This window comes from Clinocottus analis, unplaced genomic scaffold (assembly GCF_023055335.1).
Source record: "Clinocottus analis isolate CAN_PGR_092001 unplaced genomic scaffold, fCliAna1.0.p SCAF_19, whole genome shotgun sequence".
In the NCBI taxonomy this organism is placed as follows: Eukaryota; Metazoa; Chordata; class Actinopteri; order Perciformes; family Cottidae; genus Clinocottus; species Clinocottus analis.
The window spans coordinates 8,457,491-8,465,063 of record NW_027175920.1 but is presented as its reverse complement, the minus strand read 5'-3'; positions in this window follow the sequence as shown (position 1 = coordinate 8,465,063).

The window sequence follows — 7,573 nt, the reverse complement described above, 5'->3', positions numbered from 1 at the left end:
AGACTGACGACACCCCTAAGGATTTGAAAAAGAGAAGCACTCTGAGAGAGAGAGCGTGAATGCAGAGACTAGACAGTTTATGGTGACATTAATGGACTGACTAAACCTGTTGAGCTCTAATTGCTGCAGAAATAAAGAATACACTGAGATGACCAACAAGGAACTTCATTTTGACACTTCATCTGGTGCCTTCTGATGTTACACTAATGGTTGTCTCATCACCTCTTAAAACCCACATTAAGAGCAGGATTTGCAAGGAGTTTTGTGGTTTCTTAGTATACTGGATACACAGACAACTAAGTATCTGAAAAGCCATTTATAATACGTACTGTTATTGATGCTTGACGCACTTGACACAGCATCACCTGATCAAACATGGGGCAGCTCATCAAACACTGCAGATTAATTGCATCCATTACTGTATTAATGAATCGGCTAACGTAATAGCCCAAAGTTTACCCAACTGTATGTTTTTATAGCGCTCACAGCAACAGGTGAAGTCATTTCACAAAGCGTGATGATGACATGAAGCAACACACTGACGCCCAGCCCTCGTCTCTGTGTGATGCGCTGCAAAAAATCAAGCTCAAATGACGCAGCGAAGCAGCAACCAATCGTGTGTTTTTGTTTCACTGGGTTACGTTTCGGGGTTAGAGTTCACAGCTCCGCAAGAGAGCAAATACATGCATTGTAGAAAAATATGAATTGAGGTCAAACTATAACAAAATAGTCTAAAAATACTCCATTCCAAGTAAAAGTCCTGCACTCAAAGTCTTACTTAAGACAAAGTACATTATTATTGAGATCATTGATTCAGTTATTCAGAGGTAGTATTTTACAGTTATTTGGTAGTTTAATCGATAAAAATCCATCACATCTAAAGCTCACAAAATAGTATGCAATATGTTTGTCAGCAACTATAAACTCAGCTGTCAAATAGATGACTGGAGTAAAAACTATTATTTGAACTTGTTTTAAACTCCAATTTGTACATTGGTGCAGTTCTTGAGTAACTTAAGGCCTACTTAGTTACATCTAACCATTTCTGTGCCGTGATGCTTTTGAGGTCCTATTTGAAGCCGCTCAACAGCCAGACATGGTCCGCTGGCCACAGCCAGTAACTGTAACGTTCCTCATGTTACTCTGTGCTGAAGTGTCTGCCTCGTTCTCCCTGGAATCTCATGGTGAATATTCAAGTCTTCGGCGCGTCTTCATTACCCCATGTCATCTTCTTCTTCATTTGTCAGAAATGTGCATGTGTCAGCAGCAGGAGCCACGGTGGAGACAAGCCCCCCCACTGCGGGGGTCAACGTGGGAATCTTCAAATTTGGCAGGCATGTCGGTCTACAGGGACCACCAGACGGGTGTATCTATAGCTGCAGGGGTTGAAATGTTTCTTGGAAAAATAACAGGGATAGAAAGAGTGAGCAACATGTATAGTGCAGGAGAAGGTGAGTTGGACTCTGATGCGACTATTCATAAGGTAACATATTGGTTTAATATTATATGATCATCCTAAGTCACTCTACTCACTCAGGCCTTAAATATCAACAATCCAACCTCCCGTGACTGCAACCTATCATGCTGCGATTTTAGACACAAAATATTGCAACCAAGCGCATTATAGTGTCAGAGGATGGAGGAAGTAGGACCCAAACGCTCTAAAAACATTGAAAGAATATTTAATTCAAACAAAAAGGGTTCTCAAAAACAGACCAGGGAGGGGAAACCCCAGGAAGCGGGACGAGGACATACAGTACGAACCGACAAGGAGACAGAAGACAAATGGGGTTTAAATACAAGAGGGAGGTAACGAGCAACAGGTGGACACAATGAGGGCAGCACAGGTGCAGGCAATCCACAATCAGGAACCAGGTAGACAGACAATCACCAGGGCAGGAAGTGCAGAGACACAGAGAGGACACAAGACTACAAAATAAAACAGGAAACAGAAAACTCAAATCAGGACATAGAGTCAGGCTAGATCCACACTACGTTTTAAAACGTATAACTTATAAACAAGTCACAGCTAGCTAGCATCGCCCCCATTCATAGAGATAGATGGATGTATACTTTATTCATCCGCAAGGGTAAATAAAACAACCCAATCATGAATAGTCAAGCTTATAAATCAACAACAAAACATTTATATATGTGTTTATGAATTGCATACTAATGAGTGTTTATGTTGGAACAATGCTTTATAAATGATGAATTAAGTTGCGTTTGAGTTGGGACGGTCAGAAACAGATACCTTTTGAAAGCGATGATGCAAACACTCACACTGGCTTCTTGACTGGGTCTCAGTGATGACGTGGTTTTCACACTACATACTGTAACTGATTGGAGACAGCTGTGTGTGTGTGTGTGTGTGTGTGTGTGTGTGTGTGTGTGTGTGTGTGTGTGTGAGGGGGGTGGGGGGGTTTACACACCACATAATCTTCTATGGGGAGGAATGTGGTATTGCTACTTTTAACACTCCAAGAATGCATTGTTAAACGTGAAAGTAGTTCAACTGTTTGGGAATTACAGTTCTTTGCTTTGTTGTTGAGATTTAGATTAGAAGATGGATGTCACACACTCTCTGTGTTAGAGCTGGAGCGAGGAGGTGATAGCTTAGCAGAAAGTCTGGAAGCAGGGGGACGAGCTCGCCTGGTCGTCTTCAACCTACAAGTCAGCTTTAGAGCTTTAGAAGTGTTGTTAGTGTGTGTGTTTTTTTTTTAGCTTCGTACAGCCCTGAGCCAGCTGATTCGCCCTGCTTTCCGTCTTTTTGCAGACATTTAGTTGAGGTGGTTACAGTAAGGGTGAGGGATGATGTAAATGACTGTCCTCACAAAGATACAAGTACAAAGGTGTTTGCTTGTGTGGGGGGTGTCAAAGAGAGAGGGAGAAAGATGGGGAGAGGCAGCGTCTATATTAAGTTTCTCAAAGAGCGGTTTAGCCTCTCAAAAAATATTATAGATAGTGATGAGATAAAGATTAATTGGCGGGATTAAAATAACTTTTCCACAGTCGACAACATGTGTATCTGAAGAGTCACTGACTAGTCCAGAATCTGGGAAGCTACGCTTTAAGTCTGTCTACGGGTAACATTTTTAATTTAATTTACCGGTAACTGAAATATAGCTTTTAATTGGAATAATTCTGGCTGTTGTAGTATTTTTAAAAGAAATGCTGAAACATCCATTTCAGGCTTGAGCAGCTGAAACTGACAAAACGTGGTGGAGGTACATTATGTGTACTGCTTTAGGAGCCTGGGATGCTCACATACATTGCTTTTTTGTCGGCCTGTTAACTTTTCTTTTAACTTTCTTGTCGTATTTCTTTTCTCTCATGTTTCACAAAGTTGATCAGGAAACTGTAGGCTGTATCGCAGCATTTAAAGTAACATATCGAGGTCCCCAGTGTTCCTCTTTGTTGCTACTGTCTCGCTGTGGGCTGTATTACACATATCCATGTCCACTCCTGCAATCTTTCCTTCCATACAGCATAAATGCCTCCCACTGTTTATATTCAATCAGACATTGTAGCTAGTTTGTAGATGATTCTGCCAATGTGTGGTAGCCTTCAGGAGGAGACTTGAGTTTGTGCTGACTGTTTTTGTCATAGTGCAATATATTTGAGAAGTTTACAGGCCGCTCCCACTCACAATCTGATAAGGGAATTGAATTGGAGGGCAACTATAAATATCTGGGGGCTTTTACAGATAGCAAACTTCAGAGACAGTCACACACAATCATTTGCAGGAAAACACAGCTGTTTTCCCGACAGAAAACGAAAAATAGTTTAACATCTGCTGAAATTATAACCTTGATTTTATAGCCTTAGCTGTGCGTATTGCAGTTGTTGGGGCGGGGGAGCTCTGAGAGGAACCCCACTATGGTTACTGCTCTGAGCTGCACGCAAATAGTTGCAAACTGTGAGATTCATGTGCTGAAACAAGAACATCTTTTTGACTTACAGAGGAACTGATACTCTCTGGCTGATCCTTCACACTGGCTACACTTCAGAGCCGAGAGACCAGTTTTATTTATTCCTTCTCCAATTAGATGGCTTCATTTAAACATTCAGCAGCAGTGCAACAGCTTGGTGATTTACACCGCAGACTGACCAATTATTGCACTGTCTGGTGGGCAGTATAGGTGCATCAGGTTAATTTGTGTATTAAAGCTTGTATATTGAGGTTGTCTGTGCTTCAAGTCTTGTTTTATTGTTTGGATTCGTAGCTTATAGTGAGCTTCGACTTGTAAATGCTCTATGAAAACAATTGTTTCCCTTATGGCACAATATTTTCGCTAGATTCATTGTGCTAAAACGGTGTTAATGTTGATTTCAAACAATCAACACTCTGCCATGACTAAATATATAATCCATTAAAATTACATTTAATATTTTTTAAATTGGATTTACTACATAAAATGTATATATTGTTGACACCAAAATGTATACAGCATAAGGCCGATCAGACACCCAGTTGTTTGAAGTTTATGTTAAAATATTTAATTTAGAAGAGATGTCCACTTCCAATCAAATAATATGTGAGGTTTCCCACTAAATGTGATACATGCTTTTTTCAGACTTTTTCAGACGGATTGTGGAAAAATAACTATAATCCATTTATGTTTTTCATGTGCAAATGTATGTAACATGTTTTATATAATTAAAACTAGATTAAGCCTGGCTGAAAAGTCAATTTATTGTGTGTGTGTGTTTGTGTGTGTGTGTGTGTGTGTGTGTGTGTGTGTGTGTGTGTGTGTGTGTGTGTGTGTGTGTGTGTACATTTTAAAGCACTTTCCATGTTTAGTTGTCTTTAATTATTGTATGACACGACGGCTCCATCTTGTGGTGTTATCAAGAAGTAGCATTTTATTTTGTAAAGACAATTTTCACTGCCCCCTATAGGCTGAGATATATTTTAAATAACAGGTCAACAACCATACAAACTTTACAATTTTTATAGCATATTTTTGGATATCTAAAAAAAAGGGCCGACACAAATACACCCAATTTCATTCAGACAAGAGTGATTCAAGTTGGTTGAGATAGAAGATTATTTACTTTACATAATATTTCATAATGTAACACACAAAGCGTCACTTCAGGTGCTCATTATGCAGATTGACTTGGCAAAACCTTTGTTATCTTGTAGAAAGTATTACGTGGTGATGTCTCTTAAGGCGTTTAAGGCTGTGCTATACTGCTTCATATAATGCTGGGTACATACACTTTAATGCAGCAGTAATGCAACTGTTCATAAGAATGAGTACTTTAGTTTTGCTAAATTTAAATAAATATTGCACTTTTACTTAAGTAAGAGTTTTTACGCAGGCCTGTGATGGATTATCATCATAGCATTGCTGCCATATTCCACCACTGAATAGGAATGTGTTTTCCTCTCCTCCTCAAGGTGTTAGCCTGTTGTAATGCGTGACACTCAATGCTCAAAGTTAGCTTTCAATCTAGATCCGGAGTTGGCAAACAACGGCCAAGGAGCAGATTTAGCTGTTACAGACACGGGCCTCTTCTGGCTGAGACAAGGCAGCCGGGTTTATCGTCTGCCAGCACTAAAGCAGGTTCTGGCCCTTTGATGGCTGCCGAATACAAATCGAATCTGGCATTGTAGAAATTATTCGTCCCGATTCTGGGGCGTCGTTTATCCCCAGTTTTAGACAAGTCGGCAACTGGACTCGGCCCAATGTGTTTCTTTCGGCGTGCCGAGCTTAAGCCGGCTCTGAGCCCGGTCGTTTTGGCGACCTGGGCTGTCATAAGACTGTGAAACAGTGCTGCAGGAGTTTCAAGTGGAGCTGATTGATCTTCAAAGTGTCTCAAAGTTCAACTCCCTTAAACTGGATGAGTATTATATTTCACTAAAAGCACAGAGGACGCTGCTGTTGTTGGGCTCAACCTGTGTGAGCAGACGTTCAGCGTGATGAACATCTACACATCACGCCACAGAGCCAGTTACCTGTTGAACACCTCAGATCTGTCCTGAGAACTGCCACAACCAAACTGACACCAAACGATGCACTGGTGAAAAAGGGTGACCAACAACACTGTTCCCACTTAAATAAACAGTTGTTGTTGAACCTCGCCCCGCCCTGCAGGCCGCAGACAGGAAGGATCAGGCCGCTTGCCTCAGCTTGTTGTTATGCTGTGGACCGTCACTGGGGGGAGAAAATTACAAGGTTTTATTTAACCAGATGACTACAGACTGTCAGGAAATTGACTCTCAACCCACAGTTATAGTCTTGTCTCCAACAATAGTTTAGTAGATGAATAAATGTAGAAGTTTTTGGAGGGAAGCGAAAGCTCAAAGTTATGCATGAGCTGACATTTTCACAAAAATAACCCATTCACACTTGCGTGGTTTATGAAAAAATATACAATACAGAAATGATGCTTTGTAATATTGTTTGTGTGGGCTGTTAACAGTGCAATGTAAAACAAATGGAAAGTAGTAATTTACTGTTTGTAAAAGTACTGCATCCTATTTCACAGTAGAATACAGTATTACCTTGAATGAACTATGTGGAAATGACAGTAAGGAAGTCGCTACTGTAGAAAATGCCAGTAATCAACAATTACTGCATACAAGTTTTAAAACGTTTTAAAATGTATTGCTAATTCTTCCCCCAATAAGCTACTCGTCACATGCTGCCAGTTAATTACTGTGAATTAAGGCAATACTTTCTTTGTTGTGTTTTTTGGGTCGACTGTATGTTGGCTGATGTTGATTATTTTCAACATGCTTCTTGATGAAAACAAAATGGTTGATGTTGTCAAAATTTTAATAAGCAGCATTGGACTTTATCAGAGAGATTTAGGTCAGGCGGTTCAGGTTGCTCTCGTGACAAGGTGCAACATTCTCAAGAAGTACTTTGACTGGAGACTGTTTACACATTCACTGAGATCACTGTCATACACAACATGTGCACAACAAAACTTGTTTGCATTTCGCAATTAATATTCACTCCATCCTCCTCTGTCCTAGTTCAGGGTGTGTGTGTGTGTGTGTGTGTGTGTGTGTGTGTGTGGTTGGGGGGGGGACTGCAATGCAACAACAAAAAAATGCCTAAATTCCTATCAATGAACTCAGTCATGCATCTGCACTCTTGTATTTCATCAACTCTCCTCCTTCCATGCTGCCTCATTGGCATGATGTGTGTGCTCACATATGAACTTGTTTATGGGTTTGCAGGATCTGCTTTCATGTCACCAGCTTAATCCTCCGGACCCCCTGCTCAGCGTTAACAGGGCCAGGCAAAGAATGAAAGGCCCAGAGCAGCTGAAGTTTTTGAGTTTGAATGCTCACCATGGCAGTGATGGATGCATTTTCCTGCGCCGTAAGCTCGTATTTATAAATCAAGACTTATCGCCTGACGTTTATACCACAAAGCAATGCAGCGTTGTTTTGTTTGATCTCCCTTTGAAACATTTGGCATAAAAACTTCATCTGTTTATTCGTTCTTCTATTAATATCACACATTTATTTTTCTCTGTTCTCTTTTATGTACTTTCTGTATTCAATAATCTCTGTTGCGATGGGTTTTTGGTATTTTTGGGGATGTTGTAA